General features: G+C 40.0%; 1 protein-coding gene across 5 annotated transcripts in view; it reads left to right on the top strand.

Moving 5' to 3' along the window:
* Positions 1-24,007, top strand: part of RCAN2 (regulator of calcineurin 2) — a 284,182-nt gene that overhangs the window by 163,330 nt on the left and 96,845 nt on the right. The gene's annotated exons all lie outside the window — the stretch shown is intronic.

Raw genomic sequence — 24,007 nt, 5'->3', positions numbered from 1 at the left:
TTCAGTCCCCAGCTTTCTGGTAATCAAAGTTGCAGAGCAGCTGCCTAAATTTTCTTTGTCAGGCAAAGAAAGCAAGTCATTTTCCTTGAGCAGTTGTTCATAAAGTTTGGGCATGAATAAATTTTGCATCTCAAGACTTAGTATTATCCATGCGGGTCCTCACTGATTAGCGGCAGCAGTTGTTGATGTGTCATAAGGTAATTGTCCTCTGATGATGTTCATTTTCTTTTATTTTCCATTTGGCTTTATATTATGGAAGATATTCCATGCTTGTAAAATGGACATGTTTATTTTTTCTCTCATATTTAATAAAAGAACTAGCTGAAGCTTCTTATTGAAACAGTTCACACACACACACACACACACACACACACACACACAAAAGGTCAGTCGTTCATTGTGTGGTGGGAGGAATAAAAGGGGAATTACATTGCATAATCATTTGCCATTCCTGCTTTAGTCTTAAAGAAATACCCTGAATTTTTTATTGTTGGGTGTGCAGGTGACACCCTGGGACTTTACAGGTGGGGATTTATGTGTTCCTGGCATAACACATGGCTATGTCATTCACGATTGCAGCTTCACAATCTTTTGAAATAGATTTGATAATCCATTTTAAACATGTGGCCTTGTATTTACCAATTTTTGTGTAAGTGTCATGAAAATGTCGACCACCTGTCATATGAAGGTTCAGAAAATAAGGATATAAAGGTTTGGCACTGCCTGTGATTGCATCCAGAATGGAAACATGCATGCAGAGACCCATGGTCCTGCCAGTGGTACTTCATAAGCACTTGAGAAGGGAGAGTAGTCATCAGACCCCTCCAGTTTAAAGCCAACTTTAAGTCCAGTGTGGGTAACCAGGTAGAGAGACATCTTCCAGTAACCACTGGAATGTAATTCCATCTCTGGAGAATAAAACTTCCCAGCTTGCTTCTGTCCTCAACAGTCATCTGTTGTTTACACACTTGCCCTGTGAATGTAATAAGATATTCTAAACTTTTTTGATTTAAGAACAGAGAGTGAGAAAATGTTTAGTGGCTATCTGCAAATTCCAGGTATTGTGCTTATGTAGGAAAAAGTTTAAAATATGCTTGTATGGCATATGTATCTATGATAATGACATAAAAATAACCACTTGCCCAAGGTTTCTTAAAGACAAAGAATGTTTTGTGGAATTAAGAGGGCACAAAGTTGTTACAGCTCATTGTATTGAGTAGTTGGGGTGGTTTCATGGAAAAATGGTACTTAAACTTAAAGATAGGTAGATTGTATTCAGAAAGAGAGAAGGCACAGTATTTTGTAATCTAATGAGTCGATCCTTTTGACTGCAGTAGGTTCTCTGAGAAATTAGAGGGAAATGGGAAAGAAGGTGAGTCAGGCTAGATTGTGAACAGCTGATGCTATTCTTCATAAATTTATGGGGTTTTTCGAGGAAGACTGTCACCAGAAATATGTGCTACATGTCCTTACTGCCAATAGCTCTGAATCACGATGGGCTTCTTTTCTTTTAGAAAGGTTACCTAATCTTTCTATGCCTTAGCCTTCTCATCTATAATGTGAGGATAGTAGTAATTTCTACCTTATTAGCTTAGGGACAAAGAAAATCATACATGTAGAATAATTAACACAGTGCCTGACTCATATTTAGTGCTCAATAAATGGTAGCTATTACCATCATCATCATTGTCATCTTTGTAGCCTCACTGAAAGTGCTAGGTTACTTTTACCAGTTTATCAGAATGTCCTAAATCCAGCTGAATTTGCAATGACAGTCTAGCACACAGAAAATGATTTCCTTTCCATCCCACTCCGAATACATACAAACACCCTAGCCACCTAGAAAACACAGCTCTCCATTTTAGATATTTAATCATCTAATGTAAAGCAGTAACATTATTATCAAGCAAAGATCTACTTTGTGCTTATTATAAAGGGGAAAAATGAACACGTTAAGGTGGGCCAAATGTTATGTGTTAAGAAAACCTATGCTCCTGGTTCAAAACTGACCATTTACTGTTATCACAAAGAAAGGTTGAAACGTAAAATTCTAGGCACCAAAAAAAGCTTCCCCAAAGATATCCTGCTTCTTCATTAGTTACTAATAACTGGTGGAGCCAAGAGTTCCTTCTTCAAAGTCTTTAAGGTTTATTGTCATAGAAAAGGGAGGCACATGAAAAGGGTCTGTCTCACCTACCTACATCCATCTTGCTTAACCTCAGGCTTTTTTTTCAGTTTTTTAAATTGCATTTTAGGTTTTGGGGTACATGTGAAGAACATGCAAGATTGTTGCATAGGTACATACATGGCAATGTGATTTGCTGCCTTCCTCCCCTTCACCTATATCTAGTATTTCTCCCCATGCTATCTCTCCCTAACTCCCCACCCCCTGCTGTCCCTCCCCTATTTCCCCCAACACACCCCAGTGTGTAGTGCTCCCCTTCCTGTGTCCATGTGTTCTCATTGTTCAACACCCGCCTATGAGTGAGAACATGTGGTGTTTGATTTTCTGTTCTTGTGTCAGTTTGCTGAGAATGATGGTTTCCAGGTTCATCCATGTCCTTACAAAGGACACGAACTCATCGTTTTTGATGGCTGCATAATATTCCATGGTGTATATGTGCCACATTTTCCCTGTTCAGTCTATCATTGATGGGCATTTGGGTTGGTTCCAGGTCTTTGCTATTGTAAACAGTGCTGCAATGAACATTGGTGTGCATGTGTCCTTATAGTAGAATGATTTATAGTCCTTTGGATATATACCCAGTAATGGGATTGCTGGGTCAAATGGAATTTCTATTTCTAGGTCCTTGAGGAATTGCCACACTGTCTTCCACAATGGTTGAACTAATTTACACTCCCACCAGCAGTGTAAAAGTATTCCTATTTCTCCACAATCTCTCCAGCATCTGTTGTCTCCAGATTTTTTAATGTTTGCCATTCTAACTGGCGTGAGATGGTATCTCAATGTAGTTTTGATTTGAATCTCTCTAATGACCATTGTTTGTTTTTTTAATAGGCATCCCCACTTTCTACATGTAGCCCCCATGGGCAAGCAGCCATACTAGGGGGATGCAACCAGCAGGCCTCCTTCTTAATTATAGGAGTTTATTTGAAAGGGGTAGAAGCATCCACAAATCCAGTTTCCTGTAGTGACATAGAAAGCCTCATCCTCCACGACGGCTCTCAGCTGGTTGTGTTAGGGGCCCTTCTGACTCTAATGTCCTAAATTTTATCAAAGCTGCTCAAGCGATAGTACTAAAAAAAGGAGGAAATCAGACAAATGGAATTCTGCCATATTTGTTGTTCTCTGGAAATTCCATTGGTGGTGTTATAAACTTAGCTGTCCTGCAGCATGAGAGTTCTCAGAAAGATCTAGAAATTGAGAGCCCTCAATAGAAAGAAAATGTTAGGGGGAACTGCAGAATTTCTGTGTGTGTGTGAACATGCAGGGTTGATTTTCTCCAGTATTCTCAGATTTCTGAAAATAGTCTTCCCACTCCACAAAGAGCCAAACCCTTGGGAAAATGAAAGAGAGCCAAAAGATTGGTAATGAAATTTACATTTCACTTTAGTGCAGTGGTTCTTAAACCTGATTGCCCATTGGTATCCCCTGGAGAGCTTTAAAAATATGAATGTGTCTAGACTCCACACCCAGAGCTTTTACCTGGCTAGTTTGAATGGAGCCCAGGCATAGGTAATCATGTAAAGCCAGTGTCTTGTCTCTTCTAGGCAGATGAGTACAGGTGAGGTCAGCCAAGAATTGTTTACAGTAAGCTCTTCTTAAGCCCTTGGATCCTTATCTCCCCAGCTAAGACTTGATGTGTGGGGTTTTATTTGCAATATCTCTGAGCTGTCAGAAATGCTGAGGCTCACCCAACACTTCAGTTCTCCACACCTGCAGCTCCTCCACCTGATTCTGAGCCAACAGCAAATGCTCTTCTTCACTACTGGCTGCTGTGGGGGGTATAGGGGCCTTATCAGAGCTACAGAGCCTACCTGGAGCAGAGTGCCCCCACTCCACCAGGGGGTGTCCAAACCTGGGGCTGCCCCTTCTCTGCAATGGTGGCTTCCTGCACAGGAGAAGGGGTGGGTTCCTCCTCTCTAGACAGGAGAGCTTCTGATTAATGTCCCAGGGATCCAGCCTTGTCTCCATGGGCATACATGTAGGACACAGGAAATTCACAAAGTTCCCTTCTGCTCATTAGAACAGGCAGGAAATGTGACAAATCTTATAAGAAGTACAGAAGCATAAGGACCCTTAGAGCTCGAGAGATTTGTTCATTCATTCAGCAACATGCGTGGAGCACTTATTACCTACCAGACAATACTCTAGGCACTAGGGATTCAATAAGACAGACATCCCTGCCCTCATGGAGCATATATTCTAACATGGGATGCAGACAGTGAACTAGTAAACAAGTAAATACGCATTGAAATTTCAGTTAGTGATGAGGGCTATGAAGAAAAATGAAGCAGTGCTGAGGGATAGAGCATTGATGGGGGAGGAAAGACCACTTTTGAATAGATTGTCATTGGAAACATCTCTGGAGAAGTGACAGTTTATTAAATGTCATTGTTTCAATGCCATTCAGAGATCTAAAGAAAGTGAGAGCACCATGTACAGAGCTGGGAGAAAATCATTCCACATAGAGCAAATAGTAAGTAGAAAGAGAAGCCATCTTAGCCATCTTAGCCATCTTATCCATCGTATCCATCATGCTCCTACCTAGTCCCCAACCCCACCCTAGCACCATTTAACCTATTTCAATTGTTCATTCACTTAGGGACCCATTGAGACTGTCACTGTCTCATGCTATAGTTTTTTTTCTTTTTTTTTTTCAGAAAATTATACTTAGTTCCCTCTTGCTACATTTTAAGCCAAATGGCTCTCTTAGGGAAAGGGTAAATACAAATAGAAGTTTGTTTTCAGCACAGTAATTCTTCATATGCCGGAATCTTAGGGTTGCTACAGAACAGCTCTTTTCTCTTCTGAAAGGCCATGGCCTTTTTAAGGTTACTCATAAGTCTTACTTTCTCTCTTCTGCTTTTGAGAATTTCCCAACATCCTCCCAATCCATGTGCCCTGGGACAAATCTCTTAACCTTTCTGGACACAAAATGATCATGCTGAGAAAAATCCTCTACTGCTTTGGGCATTTATTTTTCTCTGTACACAATAGCATATGTGACTGACTCAGAGTCTATTTGTTTCATGCTGTTGTGTAAATTATGAAAAATACCAGCACATCATGGCCACTGAGTACAATGAAATCTCTCTGTCATATAAACCACTGTAAATTTCATATTACTTGTTTTGTTTGGTGAGAGTGGTAGGAGGATAAGGATGAAGCTGAGTTAATATGATGCACTTTGTACTCTTTTCTGAGGAGAAACAAGTGATACAAGAGAATATGTGGGTATCAGGAATTGTTTCAGAAGAGAAACTTAGGTGGGTTGGTCAAGAAAGCTGGTTGAGCTTCATGCCCATTTCTTATGTTTTTTGCAAGTACTAGGGTAGGGATCTGGTCACAACCAACTATGACCTATGACTCTGCAGAACTCTAAAGGTCTTTAAGAATTTTCAAAAAACCATTGTGTTGACTCAGTAACTTAGAAGTGTTTGAGTTGCACGTGATTTAATTCTCAGAAATGGTAAACCCTCTAGAGGTATTCGTGGTAACTGGCGTTCCGTCACCAAAACGTGAAGTCAGCTGAAATTCTCATTCTCTATTCAATGGCTGCAATTAAAAATAGTATTTTGTCATACATCTCTAGACCACCTTTGGTTTATGAAGAACGAAAGGCAGTGTGCATGTGAGGTGGGAAGAGGATGGCATGTGTATAACAGATTCTAACCCTCTAGCAAAACAAATGTTGCTATTTCTCTGGTAATAACATGGACTAGAATTGAGGCCATTTCGGAAATAAATGAATTAATGCAAAACTGAAAGTTAAAATTAATCATCCCTAAAACAATTCTTTGATAACTTAACATTCTTAAATGTACAATAGTAAACATTTTCTTGCCTCTGAAGAAAGTAGCAGATATCTTTCAGAGACGGGGAAGAAATGATTTTATGAAAGTGATACTCGCTGAGAAGGTTCAGAGGCAGATTTCTCAGCCAGCTATCACTTCAGATAAAGACAAGGTAGACTGTGTTCAACTAATAACATTGTTAAGTGCAGAAATAACTACAAACTTATTTTTCTGTTCAAATTATCCTTTAACTGTTGGAAAGTAGCAGACATTGGTAGTTGCTACCTCTAAACTAAATGTTAGATATATTAAAACAAAACAGCAATTTTAATGAAAATTGTTTTCCTAAAGAAACAGATTTTAATGTAAACTTCAGAGAGTACCATTTGCATTCCTAGGGATTCTGTTTGAGCCCAACTATCAATAATTTATATGGGTTTGTTTTAGTACTTTCTGATAAAGCTTAGAATTGACACATAAGAAAGAAAATGATAACTGAAACATTTATTATCACTTTATGTGTATGGATTGTAAGCTTACTGAGCTTAATAGGTGTCACAACTTTGCAGTGAATAGTCCAGCTTTCCAAAGAGATCATTAACTTTCCAGTTCACACCTGGCCTATAATTTCTTTATGTAAAGGGACAAATTTATTTATGTAGAGGATCTGTATTGTTTCCTAACTCTAAGGCTAAGCTGTTCCAAAATAGAATTTTAGAAACACATGGAGAGGTAATTTCAACTGGAAATTTTGAGCAGATACAAGTTATAACCTCTCCACTCTAGCTAGAATGGAGACTTAATCTTCAAAGTATCTGAGAATAAAATATCCACCAGGTTAAACCTTCCCTAGAAAACATTTGATATATGTACTTTCATATTCAACTTTTGGGTAAGTATATCAGCATAAAACGTGTGTGTGTGTGTGTGTGTGTGTGTGTGTATTATACAAGTGCAAATGTTAGCATAATATGCATATTTATGATATATTTCTTTTATTTTTTACCTTCCATTACCATAGAAAGCTTTTTCTGGATGCTGTATCTATTCTACAATGGCATATCTAACTAGTTAATGAAAATTGCACACTCTTAACTCCATCAAGGGATTAAGAACCCAAGGAAGATTCTTAGCAAGAGAGTTGAACAGAAACCTAAACAACTGCTGAAAGAAATTCCCCTGGAAGTTGAAGGGGACTAAGAAATTCATTATCTTCTCTTTTTATTGTTATATGCCATAGCAACGTTCACATCCATACAGTCAAGTACTACAGCAGTTATTCTTTCTGGAATCTAATGTATCAGCACTGAAGTACAGATCTTTTTTTAATGTTTCAAAAAGGTCTTGACTCTGTGGCTTCCAGAAAGATGATGTTAACATATCTATGCTTCTGTTAGATTGGCCTATGCACTGACTTTCAGGTCCTAAAACAGCTTCTTCCTTAATGCTTTATTTGCTCCAACAATAGGGTAGTTTGCTGTTTAATTGTATGATTTTCTTCCCCCAGAGATGGGGGAGAAATATGTGAGCAATGTTCATGCTGTGCCCCAAACATTTAACCTCAGGGGAATGTTTACTAAGTTGAGCATTAAACCATCCCACATGGTGACAAATGTAAGCTCCAGAGATACTCATCTCCATTGATCGATATTATATGTTATCAAGATGGGCAGTTTTAAACTTCCAACTACTCTTTCTAATCACTAAATTCTTCTAACTATGAGACACATGGCACACAACAGGTGCTTCATATAATCCTCGTAATAGCCCAAGGCATCTGTTGCCCCATTATAAATAGATTCCTGATATTCAGAGAAGTTAAGTTTTTACACAAGATTACACAGCTATTAATTGGCAGAAGATGGACTTGAACCACTCTTTCCACTACCAAAATATGTCTATGGATTAACTAATAAGGCATTGATCAATTATTGGGGTAAACATTGAACTCATGTAATATTTCATCTGATGCTTACTGTTTTTGTCTTATTTCTTATCACTGGTGGTGGTATACTACTTGTATATAAATCAGTGGTTGAGATCATCTTAGCATTTCTCAATAAATCTAATGTGGCAATCGTAGGTATGGCATCTATTTTGGATTTTGTTTTAGAATCTGTTTTAAAATCTAAGTATGCCAACTAGTTAGGTAAAAAGAAGAGTTTGCTAGAAAATGCAAGGGTTTCCCAAGCACTTGATAAGCCTGGTTTGACAGCTCCTCCACCTCCTTGCTTATGTCACCAAGCATTTTCCTTTGACTCAGTGAGGGATAATCTGTGAAGAATTGCAGGGCAGAGACAGTGAAAGCAGTACTAATAATATTTTACATCTGAACAGTACTTTCCAAATTATACAAAACTCAGCTTTTCCACAGGAAACCTCCAAGGTGAACAAAGTCACACAACTCACAATGGGAAACCTGAAGTGGGATTTTTTTCACAACACAACACGAGATCTCTTGATGCACTGATAATGCAGGCTATAATAATACATCTAATAGAATTGATTTCATCTTCTATGACTTTACTGTGCCTTTGAGAATTGACCAAAAAAATCTCAGGCTACCTTTCCTAGAATAGGACACATAAGCAATAAACCAACTTAATAATAGCAACAACATATTGAGCACTGATAGTTTGTCAGACACTATATACAAAGCACTTTTATTCATTCATTCAGCAAATTTGTATTGAGTGCCTTCTGTGGTCGTGGCCTCAGATTATGCTCTGCAGATACAGATATGTATATAATCCCATTGGATACAAAAGCCTGTGGGTGCTGGCCTTTATTCTCCTCAGCTCCTTTTTCCCTAAAAAGGATGATGCTATTATGACCTCTAAGAGGCCTCCTTTGCTGGCGTAGGTCACGTGAGAAGAAGGAGACCAGTCTCCAGAGTGGGATCTCCTGGCTAGAACTCTCTACTTGACCTCTAGGCCACTTGATGGTGTGACCTTGAGCAAGGAACCTTACTGCTCTGTGCCTAAGTTTCGTCAACTACAAAATGATGAAAATAATAGTGCCTACCTCATAGGCTGGTGGTAAGGGCTAAATGCCTTAGAGTATGTAAAACACTTGACATAGTGACTAAAACACACACAACTAATATCATTGTTTATTATCATCGTCATCCTTAGTAGGAGCAGACTTTGTACATGGAGTTCTAAGTTTTCTTGCCAGGGAACTCTACCTTACTTGCCTCTCATTATATCAGACTCTTCCCCTGCACTTTTCAACTGATCTTTGTACAGGGGCAGCAGTGCCCTCACCTCAGGGACACTGGGAGGTGACAGAACCCTACAGCAAAAAGGGACTGGCTCAGCATGGGAGTGAGGAATTACAGGCCCTGTCAGGGAGCAGGGGTGCTGCAGTTCTTCTCAGGCTGTGTCTCTTCCAAACCTCTCTTCTTGTCTCTTCCACACCTTTCTAGGTAAGGGTTCCCTGTATAACAGGAGGCAGCAGGAAATGAGGAGTCTGGATAAATAGGAAGTATCCTCACTGCACCCTCAGGGGATGTCATGGAATGAAACCTCCAGGAAGTTGCTGTTGTTGACTCAGTTAATGGAAAGGGAAGGAGCCTGAATGGAAACGCAGGTGTAGAACCCCCTCCCTGACCCTACCAGAATTCAGAGACTCAGTGGCTCCCATCAGACTCAGAAGAAAGCACAAGTCCTTGATGTGGCCCTCAAGGGCCATCAGACCTTGCCCTAGCTGCCCTGCTGACCTCCTCTCCTCTGCATCCCTCTCCCTTTCACTGTGCTCTAACCCCCAGCTCCCTACCTGTACCAAGCATGCCTTGGAACTTGCCTTTGCCGTGCCCTCTACCAGGAATCTTTTTCCTTCTGGAGCCTACGTAGCTTGCTCCTCACTCATCATAGAGCTGTTTCTCACTACCACATCTATACAGCCTGTGGGCCCTGCTTCACCCCTCATTCTGCCTTGTCTTTCAGCACAATCACAAGATAATGTGTTGTATGTTCATGTATTGGCTTATTGTCTATCTCCACTCACCAGAATGCAAGCTTCATGAGAGCAGGGCCTTTTCTGTGTATCTACTGCTGAATCCCTAGAGACTTGCATGTGGTAACATGAAGAAAATGTGTGTTTACCAATGTATCATAGACTCCAATTTGCAATACCCTAAAACATGCTGCCAGACCACTTTTTTTTTTGAGAAAGATGGCCTAGATTTATAGATTCAAGGCCAGTTTTAATAAACATTCAGAGAGAGGTGTGTATAACAGAATACCAGTTTTTGTTTTTTTTTTTTTAGACAATGTCTGGCTCCATCACCCAGGCTGGAATGCAGTATGTGATCTTCGCTCACTGCAGCCTCCACTTCCTGGGCTCCAGTGATCCTTCCATCTTAGCCTCTCGAGTAGCTGAGACTAGAGGTGCACACCACCATTCCCAGCTAATTTTTGTATTTTTTGTAGAGACGGGTTTTGCTGTGTTGCTGCTCAGGCTGGTCTTGAACTCCTGGGCTCAAGTGATCTTCCCTCCTAGGCCTCCCAAAGTGCTGGGATTACAGACAACCACCATACCCCCATGGAACACAGGGGTTTTAAGGCAAGATGCCCATGAAGGAAAAGAGAAGTAGAACTCAGAACTAATTTCTTTAGAATATACTTAAACACCTTTCTCTGGGCAGGAATTTTAAATGGAGTTACAGGCTTGATTCACAACAGTAATGCTAAACTATAATTGTAACACTTACAACATTGACCTTCAATTCCCGTTTCTAGTTTAAAACGGTGGAGACAGGTAGAAATTAATCACCCAAACTGAGTTCAGTTTCTTTTTGCTTAGGAGGCATCTTATCCTAAAAAGTCTCTGTATTCTGCCATATACACCTACCTTTGACTGCTTTTTAACTTACATCATAAAACTAGTAAACATCTGTGCGTGTGTGTGTGTGTGTGCGCGCGCACGCGTGCACGTGTGTGTGTGTGTTTTGGACAGAGTCTCACTCTGTTACCCAGGCTGGAGTGCAGTGGTGTAATCTTGGCTCACTGCAACCTCTGTCTCCTGGGTTCAAGCAATTCTCATGCCTCAGCCTCCCAAGTAGCTGGGATTACAGGTATGTAACACCATGTCTGGCTAATTTTTGTATTTTTAGTAGAAATGGAATTTTGCCATGTTGGCCAAACTGGTCTTGAACTCCTGGCCTCAAGTGATCTGCCCACCTCAGCCTCCAAAAGTGTTGGGATTACAGGCATTAATCACTGTGCCCAGCTACTAGTAAACAATTCTGATACTAAAAAACAAAAATAGAAATGAAACTAAAAGCCCTACTGTTTGTTGCTTGAATAAATAAGCAGTAGATCTGAATTATTAAGGAGAGGGATTGTGCATGCTATATTTTATATTCTTGCTGTATAAAGAAGTACTCCATTTGTAGTGCTCAGCAAAATGTATTCTGTATTTAAATAATTCTTACATATTACTTTAAAAATTAGCATTTATGTATCCTCAGAAGACTGGAACTCACTTAGAATGAATGTTTCCTTATGATACCTCTTTGATGTAGTCAGGAAGTATATTATTCTCTCGATGAGAAATTCTGGTTAGAAGGTTCCCCAAATTACATACCAAATCAATAGAGGAGAGACAAACATTTGCACTTTTTTACTTCACATTATGATTGTATAGCTCTTGAAGGTGGAACCAAGAAGCCATTTGTTATAATGGTATGATGGAAAGCAACTTGTACTTTGGAGGCAGAAAAACCCGAGTTCAGGATATTTCTTATGTAAGACTTTCCTCCTATGTGAAAAGAAGATACAAATTAAGGTTAAAGGCTATGGATGTAGGTGATCAATAAATGGGAGCCATTACTCCTGATGCCATGGTATATAGCATTGGTGAGACAACCACATTTGAGAAATGTGATCGAGCACTCAGTGTATAGTAGATACAGCCTCCAGACTCAGGAATTCAGGAATGTGAGGCATGCCTCCTGCCCTCAGTGAGTCTCCAGGCTGGCAGAGGAGTGCAGGTAGTCAATACATAAATAGACATCAGAACATGCCATGGTTTGAGTAAGCCAAGGGAAATCTACCCCAAGGAGGTAACCCTTGAGTTACAGCTTTATAGGTTAAATAGGAATTGGCCAGGTGAAGGAAAGATAGGAAAGGAAGAAGCCTACACCAAAGCAGAATTGCCAGAGAGGATGCTGAACTCTAGGAAGTAGAGCCCTGGGTAGATGTAGGATTACACAGAAACTGGGATCACATTATGAAGGAGTTTGGATCTTATGCTCAAGTCTGATGGGATTGAGTCATGGAAAGCGTGTTCAGCAGAGGAATGGCTCATTACCTAGTCTGACTGGAGGGCCACTCTGGCCGGAGTGTGAACTGTGGCTGCACGAGGCCAACATGCCAAGTGGAGAGCAGAGCCCCTTGCAGATAGCTCTCTATTAACAGATGAGGAGGCGGCTGCAGTGCTGCAGCCAGATCGGATAAGGGCTTGTGAAATTGCAGAGTCCCAGTATCCTTGAATTACGTTGATTGCCTTTTAGTTAATCTTCTGTCTTTCCTTTTTAAAGAAGAAAGAAGTCAAAATAGAAATGCAGCCATCCTGAGGATATGATTAGGTTGCCATTGAACAAGGATAAGGTTTTTGGGAGAGAGGCATATTTGTTGGCACTACACCTAAAATATTCATGAAGCACATTTAGTTCAGCAGGCATACTGTGATTGTCTTCTAGAGAAGAAGTCTAAAATCAGAAATCCAAACCCTGGTTCCTGCCCTGGGGAATCGCTTACTCTGGGCAATGGAAACAGACTTACAGGCACAGATAGCTCTTATCTAACTGTTCTGCCCTGATGCCTCCTCAGATTTCTAAAAACTTGGAAGTGGAAATTCAGTGATGTTAAATGCTGGACTTAGAATATTCCAGGTACCTCCTGAGTTCAAATGCACATGCATATACATAATAAAATCTCAAGATTGGGCTGGGCGCGGTGGCTCATGCGTGTAATCCCAGCACTTTGGGTGGCCGAGGCGGGTGGATCACGAGGTCAAGAGATCGAGACCATCCTGGTCAACATGGTGAAACCCCATCTCTACTAAAAATACACAAAATTAGCTGGGCACGGTGGCGCGTGCCTGTAATCCCAGTTACTAAGGAGGCTGAGGCAGGAGAATTGCCTGAACCCAGGAGGTGGAGGTTGTGGTGAGCCAAGATCGCGCCATTGCACTCCAGCCTGGGTAACGAGCAAAACTCCATCTCAAAAAAACAAAAACAAAAAAAACTCAAGATTATTCCTAAAATGTTTTCATAGGGGCTAAAATTCCCAAAGTTGACTATAAACCAAGCTAGATGAGGAAAGAGATAAGCCCCTCTGGGGCTCAGACTCCAAAAGTTATATATATCACTTCCTCTCAGATTCAACTGTACAGAACATGGGCTTATGGACCCATTATGCAAGAGAGGCTGAGAATATTACCTTTTTCCTGGTGCCCAGCTAAAAGTTAGGATTCTATTATAAACAAAAGAGGAAGGTGGATATTGGGAGACACATAGCAATCTCTAGTGCAGGTGACAAATGAATCCTTGAAATAAATGACTTCAGAACTCAAGTCTTAGGATTCACATATGCTAAATAGTAGTCTAGAGGGAGCGAGTAAGTCCTAAAAACCCAGCCTTAGGAGAAGTTTGTCAAGATTTCATGAAACAAGGAAGCTTTGATCTGGGGTTTAAAAGGCATGGCAGGTACAAGGCACTCTTCAATCTGTTTACTTCTTTCTAGGTCAGTTGGAGAGATTAGAGCCAGGAAGCTGCTTCTTCAGTTCCACCTCCATGCCTTGGCACTTGTAGTTCTTCCATGCTGACTGGCTATCTCACGAACTTACCCTGTTGTACATACATGTTGCTGCTATTCACTGGATAATTCTGTTCACTTGCAGACAGATCTCTACTAACAAATGACAGGACCATTTCTGACCAAACCCAGAGTATTATTCACATCTTTTGCAGCCGTTGGTTGGGGCATGAATTTCATAGATTAAACCAGTAAGTTTTTGCTTATGTGGATGTGCCCATCCTCAGCCTTCCTCATCCCATTTAGATGCACCAGAGCCCATAACACAGCCATGGGTTCTGGAGAGACAGAAGCAGGGCTGAACCAGGAGGCAGAGCTCTGGGTGTAGTCTTCAGACCACTCATTTTGGGCAGCATGGAGAGGGAATGAGATTTAGAGCCAGACAGGCCTGGGCTGGAACCCTGACCCTAATAGTTACTAGTTTTGCAGTCTTGGGAAGTTGTAAAGTATATACAATAATGCTCCTCTTCAGGGTGTTGTAAACTGAAATAACAATGTACCTAAAGCACGTAGGCACTCAATACATGGCTGTTGTTATTATTGCCTCTTCTCTAAACTTTAATATTGAAAATACCTTAAGTTCTACTGAGTCTATTAATGATACTTACCTCTGTTGAAGACACGGCAGTTCTGCTATATGGAGAATCACCTATTAGCTCCATCCACAAAATATGTGGCATTTTTCTGAAATTCATATAATTTCTAAGTAGCCTTCCTCCATAGAGCATCATCCATTTTTGTGAAGAAATAAAAGAAAATCCATCAAGTCTTTCTAAGCTTCAAATAAAAATCATTCTTAGGCAAATCATTCTACAAGGTTGTTAATTTTGATTATATCAATTGCTTCATTTGAGAAAACACTGTGTCAAAAATGTAAAAAATGTTAAAAGCAGCTATTTATTTGCCAGTACTATGGAGAAATACGCCAGCAGCAGTTTGTATTAAGTCAACTAAGATTTATTTGAAGGAATTATGAATCAATCTTCATTTTTTTTAAACAAATATTAGAAAACAAAGTTTCTTCACAAGAGTGTTGAGCCAGGACAGTGCATGCTTCTCATTCATTCCACCTTCTAATTTGTGTTACAGAATAGAAGATCTGAGTACAAAAATTTTATAATGACTTCCTGATGGTGTTCCAGCTTCAGATTCTTCCTTGTGCATAGAAGGAAAATAAAATCAAGAGTACCTTGAACTCTTTCATTCTGAATGAGGACAATATAATACCATCTGAATGTTTCAACTTCCCTTGAACCTTCTGTTTTTCTGCTTGGTCCTCCTACACAATTATTCCAGGCAATTATTGTCATTACTCAGGCTTGAAATCTGGAACCATCTTTACTAACTTCATGTTTAACCAAAACAAAATTTCTTCAGGTCTTTTCTACATAGTGAAAATTCAAAAACAGTGTTTAAGAATCTAGTATGAATGGAACACTCTGTAACACTCAAAGAGTATAAGAAACACCTTACCTCAAAATTGTAGTCTGCCAGGGATGAATAGTATAAGCACTGTGACAAATGTGCAAATTTAGTAACTTAGGCCTCTTCATTTTTTTTCTAAGTTGGGCAAATGAGGAGGACCAGTTTTATCTAAAAGTTAACTTTTTTAGGATGGAAATTGCAAAGTTGGCCACCTACAAGCCAGATCCTTAGGTGGATGTTATTTGACGTGTACAGTGTTCAATTAAAACTGAATTCCTTACCAGTCTTTAAACATTAGCAAGATTTTACATTTAATTCTGTCTTCCAGATTCTCTTAAAAAATTGGTAGAGCTGGTTTCACTGGGTGTCCCTTCCCACAGATCACCATTGGCTCAACATGAGACTTTTCAATAGAGCAAGCACTCTCCAATTCCCCACCCTTCCCTATTGTCCAACACTTGAGCCACTCCAGGTATACGGAGAGAGTAATGGGAAATAATGCTGTAGAATGAGGATAGGTCATGCTATGGATGACCTTGAACACCAACCTAAACACTGGCAATTAATTCTGTGAACCACTGGAGAATCATCAGAGAGTTAAGAGCCATAATTTAAGAGGATCATGGTGCCTCTGGAGTCTAGCCTAGCTAGAAGAAAGGAGAAAATGGAGGAAGGGAAATCAGTAAGGAGGCTATTACAATTTATTAGACAACCATGTCTCCATTTTTTTAGCCCTCTCTCTTAATACTGTGTAAAAACTCCTTAGAGTGAACTGGAAAGGATTCTGGACTAAAAATCAAACAACTAGGTTCAAGTTACAGGATGGCCCTTATGAGCAAAAGGCATGGGCAAGACTCAAGCTTTCCAGACCCCTCTTTGTTTATGTATGAAAAGGCAATGAGGGTAATATTGACCTCCCAGGATTATGGTGATGATAAAGTGAAACAACATTTTTGATAATCTTTGTGGACTATATCATTATTACCTCCTGGCTTCATTTCTGCAAACTTCTCCTGAACAGCAGGCTCACCCCATCTCTTCTCTATTGACTAGTTTTGACTTTACTCAAATTATTTCCAAGTCTGGGCCTCTCCCTCTCCAGGTCTTCCTCTTATATTTGGCCCCCTCAATTAAGGCTTTACATCAAGATTGAAAGGTTGAAAAGGAATGTGGTGAAAACTAAGTGGCCCCATTTGATGCAATCATCTTTTCTTCAGTATTTAAGCCTCTCCTTGAACTCCTCAGTGATGGAACCCTTACTCCTTATTGAAACCATTTGCATGACTATCCAATTGGTTTTTTTTGAAACCTTGAAACTTCAAACCACTTTCCTATGACTACTGTGCTCCATAAGCCAGTGGAACAAGTCTTCTCTTTGCCACAAAAATACTTATGTTATTTGAAGAAAGCTGTTTGGCCTCACCTCATTTCAGGTCTTCATCTCCTGACTAAATATGGACCTTCTCCAGATTACTCTTTAGATGACATAGTTGCAAGTGCCCTCCCCACATCCCACAGGTCTCCCCAACATGCACTATATTTTGTATGATCATCCAACTGTTCTTCCCCTTTCTCACCTCATCCATAGTCTTGTGCTTAGACATTTTGGTCTCATTCCACCCTAGTCTGTGCTCAAAAGGCACCTGTGGGCCTGTATAACCACATTTGCCTCTCTCCTCCCTTAATCCAAATGTTTCCTCACATTTTGTGCTACAAAATCAATTTGTCTAACACAAGAATTCATGCTCCTTAGGGTCATCAGTAAAAGATCTTAATAATTATATGTCGAAGTTACTGGGGAGAAATGCCAAATGTAGGTGAAGGGGAGGAAGGCAGCAAAACACACTGCCATGTGTGTACCTATGCAACTATCTTGCATGTTTTGCACATGTACCCCGAAACCTAAAATGCAATAAAAAAATAATAATTATATGTCAAAAGTCCATATTTGGCTATACTAATAATATATGTTATATATTGAGTGTTTACTAATTGCCAGCCCCTACACTTAAGTGGCTTTCTATATAATCCCTTGGAATCTTTACATTCCCATATATAGTAAGAACTGTTAGGATCATTCTTGTTTCGCAGTTAGGAAAAATGAGGCTTTGTGACATGAAAGAGCTGCTCAGGTCACAGAGCCAGGAAGTGGCAGAGCTGGGATCCAAAGCCGGGTTGCCAGGCTGGGAGTCTATACTCCTCTTCATAGCACAAGGCCTTCTCATAGCATCTTTGCCTGATGCCTTGTTGCTGAGGGTCTTTTCATTTGTTTATTTGCTTGATAATTACTTTAGGGCTTTTGCAGGATTCAATAGAAAGTGTAATTACTGTTATAATTACTATAATACATGAAGGCTTTTTCCTTCCTCCAACTTGCTTTAACAAAGCCTCTAAAACCATGGGCGGGCCAGCACCATCTTCAGGAAGATTTTCAATAGAGGATTTTAGGAGATGACCTAAAAAGAAGTGGCTATTCAAGCTCAATGCATTGCAGTTCATTCATTCCTTTAGTTTTCTTCATCCTCCTTCCTTACTCTGTTTTCATCAGTAGCGCTTATTTTCTAATATATAATTCCTGTATCAATTTTGTTTATCGTGTCTCCTCTCACTAGAATGCAAGCTCCATGAAGACAGAAACAAATGTTGTCTGTTTTGTTCACTGCTGAATCCCCAGATCAGCATGGAATAGGAGCACAACATACATGTGCTGAATAAATGAATGAATGAATGGCAACAGTAAAGCAATTTCATCACCTTTTGGACATAGGCATTTAAATTTTGAGGTTTATTTCTTTCTACCATCATGTAATCATCTCCTCTCCAACATCTCCTGTCCCTCTCAACCTCGCCTCACACACACTCCAGGTAATGTCCACTCAGCCTTCAAGCCTGAGCTCACCAGGGCTTTGATATCTGCAAAAGGCCTAGCTGATTCTTGAGGCACATACACCTTTCCTCTGTATTCCCTTAATGACTTGCGTTTGTCCCGAACATTGCACTTACTGTGTATATTATAGTAGTGTGTGTTTGCAAACATCTCCCTGACTAACCTTGAGGTCTTTGCAGGCAGGGACCCGTCTTCTTCATGTTTGTTTCCGCAGCACCTGGAATGGTGCTCAATATTTAATTGATGAATTTAAAATTCTGTTTCCATAAATGGGGATTTGGAACCATATGGGTAGACACAAGGTAGTTCTGAGTGGGTTTTAGAAACAGAAATTGCCATTTGGGAATGGAAGTGCTTTATTCAATAAGCCTGTACTGAATGCCCATCATTTGCCAGGCTCTGTTCTAGATACAGGCAGAGATTAGCAAACAAGGCAGTTAAAAATGCTTTTCATGGAACATAACAGTGGGAGAAGAGAGATGATAAGCAAAATAATAAATAAACTATAGAGTATGCTAGAAGTAATATATACTAAAGAGAAAAAGAAAAAGTAGCACAGGGCAAAGGGATTTATGATTAGAGAAAGGAGTTAGAATTTTCAGTAGAGTGCCAGGATAGGCTCATTGAGGAGGTGGCATTTGAACAAAGACTTAAGACAGCTTCCAGAAACATTTGCTGAGTTCCTATAGTGAATGAAGTACTGTGCTGAGGCTTAAAATTCCAAAATAGAGCTCACACTCCAATGAGAAGACTCCCATGTCAAGCAGAGTGTGATAAATGTGAAAGTAGCCAAAATATTAATAAGACAGTTTGCAAGTAGACTATCCTAGACAGAGCTGACTTTCAAAATACTGTGTAAATGTCACATCACTGCCCTCCTCCTCATCTTTCTTTACCTTTCCTGCCCTTTTCTAAGTTGACTTATATCCTTCAAAAGTGTGAAGAGTGCTAGGAGGGTGATAACTTTGGAAAGTGTGCATTTATGCAAAGGAGTCAGATGGTATCACCCTCTGGGATTGGAGGAAATTTGAGGTGTTACAGGATAGCCATTGGTCTAGAAGTGTCAGTGGGTCTTCTTTATTCATCATACACACAGTTATGGTTGGCCTGGAATTCTTGAAGGAAAAATGCACTGAGCAGGCCAAGGAATAGGGGATTTCAATGGAGCCATCTGTTGAGAACTCTCATTGGTTGGCTCTTTGGACATGGACACAAGCCAGTCTTGGAGCCACACAACTCCCTTAGATGCCACACTGCCATTGGCATGCTGCCTACTTCTCACCATATTTTCTGTAATCAGAGGCATTTTGCACAAAGCAGCCCTGCTGTGTAGCACACTGGTTGTGTCTATGACACACTTTCATTGCTGTCCCCACCAGTGCCTATAAAGGTTTCCTTTTAACCACCTCAGCAATATGTACTAAGCACCTTGGCTCACCAGGACTGATGCCAGGCATACAAAGTGGTAATCATGAAAAAAAAAAAGCAGCTGGGCATGATGGCTCACATCCATAATCCCAGGCTGAGGTGGGCAGATCACAAGGTCAGGAGTCAAGACCAGCCTGACCAACATGGTGAAAAACTCTATCTCTACTGAAAAAAAAAAAAAAATTAGCCAGGCATGGTGATGATGCCTGTAATCCTAGCTACTCAGGAGGTAGAGGTAGGAGAATTGCTTGAACCTGGGAGACAGAGGTCACAGGGAGTTGATACTGCACCACTGCACTCCAGCCTGGGCAACAGAGTGAGATTGTCTCAAAAAAAAAAAAAAATGGCTTTCAGTGAAGAACAGGACTAGGCAGTAATTGTGTGGGCCAATGACTTGTTCACATTTACAGGACAGTCAACTGTTTAGTATATTTCTCATATGTTTAATTGGTTTAACTAAGTTAAATGCTTTGATTAGCTCATAAACCAACATAAATTTTAATCCTGGTCTTGGTCCCCCTGCAGCAGCTGTCTATGGAGAAATATTTTCAGCTCTGTGACTAACAGAGAATCTCATGTCAATTGTTGAATAAATTTCCCATGTAGTGACTGATGGAACATAATTTATATAATTATACCTTTTCTAGTAAAGGTATGAGTCTTTCTTTGAAGTTGTGAAAGTGTAAAATTGGCCCACATTTGAAATCTGGTGAGACAAAATCAATAAAGCAGAAGTCTTATTTAGTGGCATCTTAGCCTACTTTCTAGCAAAGGCTGAGACAAAAAGTTGAGTGCAAGTGCTTTAATGGTGATTGGGAGCCAAGAAGCAGGAATGGGGGCCAAGTAAAAGGAAGCAGAGAAGGAAGTGGAACCAATACAAAGCCAGGGAATGGAGCAGGCATGTGTTATGGTGACTGTCTCCTGGATTCAGTGGAAAGCCTGAGAAGCTAATGAAGTGTAGTATAGAACTTCCTGCCCAGGGTAAGAAAATGGGAAGAAGCATTTATCCATTGGCTTCCAGCCACCATGCATCAAAGTTTCAATTGTTAAACTCCATGGATTGTGCATGCATTAAGTACCAAGTTGTTTCTTGGGGTTCCTGCCTTTGTGTCTGCAGAGCAGCCTAGGATGGAAGAAGCCAGGCACTGACATGAAATGAGGTCCTCAGGTTGCAAACTACCTGAAGCTAATCAGAACTGCATGAAGTAATAGAATTGCTGATGGCAGCAGTGGTTAGACTGAGATAAGTGGAACTAGGAGACTATGAAGCATTGCACTAGAAGCATCAAATACAAGCACTGGATGCTTCTATTTATTTGAGTCTACCTTGTTCCAATAAAGGCATAGGATTGTTCACACACCTGTCATTTGTACAGTGTTCTACTGGGCACTCCCGTTCTAGTAAATTGTAGCAATTGCTCAGTGAGGTGTTAAATACTGTCTTTAACAAAAAAGCATGGGCTTGATATAGATCAGACTTATTTGATGGTTGTTAAGTGTTATTTTCTCTGAAGAAAAACTCCCCCCACTAATCCCAATTATAAGTCCTTGATTACTGCCTCCTTTCCCCTCCACTCCACCTCCTAAAACCACCAGGGCATCCTGTAAGTTTTTACCTGCCTCAGTATCACTGTGCTTCTTTCCTTCAAACCTCTCCACATCTTTTCTCTCTTATATTTGAAGAAAGCTTAATTGTCAGCATTTTCCAAACCTGTCAAATAAACAGACAACTTCTAAATGATGTCTGAGCTTCCTGGGTTTAAAGAGACAAAATTTAGAATAAGGAAAGATTTCTGAAATAAGACAAAAAAAGCACTAACCAGAATAGAAAGATGGATATATTAGATTTTATTAAAAACTAAGAATTCCCAGTCATAAAAAGGCAGCACTCAGTGAATAAAAAGGAAAGCTACAGACCTGAAGAAGATATTGGTAATACATATGTCTGACAAAGGACCTATTTCCAGAATATATAAAGAAATCATGAAAATCAGTAAAAGAAAAACAACCCAATTAAAAATGAGCAAAATACTTGAACAGACATTTCAAAAAAGATATCCAAATGGCAAGAACTATTAGTCATCAAGGAAGTCAAATTAAAGCCATAATTAGACACCATTACACACTCAATGGGGTGGCTAGAAGCAAAAAGACAGTCAATGCCAAGGATTGGTAAGAGTATGGAACAGCTAGAACTGTCCTGTGTTGTCAGTGGGAGGGCAAATGATTACACCACTTTGGGAAACTGTTTGCAATATCTCCCAGAACTCAATATATCTCTACTGTATGCTCTGGCATTTCTAATTCTCAAGATAAATGATTACATATTTCCACCAGAAGACATGCACAAGGATGGTTATAGCAGCCTTATTCATAATAGCCCCAAAGTGGACAATATCCAAATGTCCACACCAAAAATATGGGTGAATAAATTTAGTCACCAGTCATCAGTAGAATGGATGACTCTCACAATTTTACTCCCAAAATGTAGAGTAAATGAAGGCAGATTTTAAAAGTACATGTTATCATTCTATTTACACAAAGTTTAGGAACAGGCAAAACTAATCTGCAGTGATGGAAGTCAGAATAATGGTCAACCCAAGGACTGGAGGAGATGGTTATTGACTGGAAGAGAGCAGAAAAGAGCCTTCTAAAGTACTGGAAACATTTTACACCAGGAGCTGGGCAGGGGTTACAATGATAGTGGTTATACTATAAAAATTCATTGAGATGTATACTTAAGCTTGTGCATTTTATGTACGTAGCACATATTATTCCACAATAAAAATAAATTAAGAAAGAACAAGGTTGGGAACATAAAGTTGATGACCCATCCCACTAGGAAAGTCTCCAAAGCCTCATGGTCAAGTAGGAAAGGAGGTAGCACCATAATGACAGTGGAAATTATTAGGCATAGATTCAGGAGACCTGGACTTCAAATTTTAACTGTTAACTAATTAGCCATGTAATCTGGGAAAGTAATCATTTTAGACTCAGTTTCCCAATCTGTAAAATGGCTGACTTCTGAGGATATCTCATGCCCCTCCAAATCGTAAGATCCCAGTAAGTACACAAGGCTAATGTGAGGATATACATCTTGTGTTTGTTCTGCTTGGCTGAAACATTAAGGAACACAGGACCCAGAGCTAAAGAGTGAATAGAGCTAAAGAGTGAATAAAGCTAAAACTCTCTCTATTTAGGGCTGTGTGATGGCAAATTGTGCAATGACCAGAACTGCAGTGAACCTAGGAAATGAGTTACTGCAGTCCCTGTACCACCATCACCATATAGGTCATGATTTTCTTTCTGCTCCTCACTGAATCATTTCCTGTCCCGGCAGAGAAAACCTGCCTCCAGCAGTGTTGACAGTGGTTAGCTGATGCTCTTAGGGGTCAGCCCCACTTGGGTTTGAAACCCGATTCTAATACTTATTGTCTATGTGATCTTAGGTGGGTCACATAAACTCCTGAGCCTCAATTTTATCTACCAGAAAATAAGGGGGTAACCAGCTCTTCAGAGTTTTTGTTGTAAACACTAAAGGGGATAAAAATCTATAAAAGCCCGGAGTACAGTGTGTCTCTCATAGCCAATATTCAATAAACTATACTGGTTATTATTAGTGTAACCTGTCTACTGTGGCAACCATCAATGCCCCAAGTTTCAGTTGATACCATGTTTAGAAATTAAAAATTGCTTGTTGATCTCATAAGTTAGCAAAGCAGGAAATAACCTTAGAAATGATCTTGTTAAACACCAAGGACTTGTTTAGGTCCTAATGAGTGGCAAACAATAGAAACTGAAAAGCTAGTTTATGCAAAAAGGGCAATTTATTGAAAGAAAGCAGGAGTATCTCATGCAATCACAGCAAATCTAAACAACAAAATTGCAGAATGGCAGAAATCAGGGCCACTCTGGTCATCTGGGTGGCAGAGTTTGCAGATTCTCTCGTGGACATCGCTATAAGTATGACTCAACTCTAATGTCTCGTGGTACTGAGATCCAACACATCAGTTGATATCTAATGTAGCATTCATACTTAACATGGCCAAAACCAAACTATGAGGTTTCCTCCTGCCCCCAAAGTCAGCTCACCCTGCCATATTCTCCATTTCAGAAAATTGTACTATCAACCGTCTGGTTGCTCAGGCCACAGATGTAACATTCTTCCTTGACTTTTCTTTCCCATGGTCTCCACATCAGCAAGTCCTATTGATTTCACCTCCACACTCCACTTCTTTCCACCCAGCTCTGACTTCGATCCCCTCTTGACACTGCAGTCACTTCCTAACAGTCCCTTGCTTCTACACCTGCTCTTCTATGATCTAGTCAGCACTTAGCCGCCAAAGTGATGTTTGAAAAATACAAATTGGGTTATGTTACTTTATGCACAAAACCTTCCAGAGGCTCCCTGTTGCACTTAGAATGAATTCCAAACACATTACCATTGCTGACAAAGTCCTACAGG

Source organism: Callithrix jacchus, chromosome 4 (assembly GCF_049354715.1).
Source record: "Callithrix jacchus isolate 240 chromosome 4, calJac240_pri, whole genome shotgun sequence".
Lineage (NCBI taxonomy): Eukaryota > Metazoa > Chordata > Mammalia > Primates > Cebidae > Callithrix > Callithrix jacchus.
The sequence above is the reverse complement of the archived record's forward strand: the minus strand, read 5'-3'. Positions and strand labels throughout refer to the sequence as shown.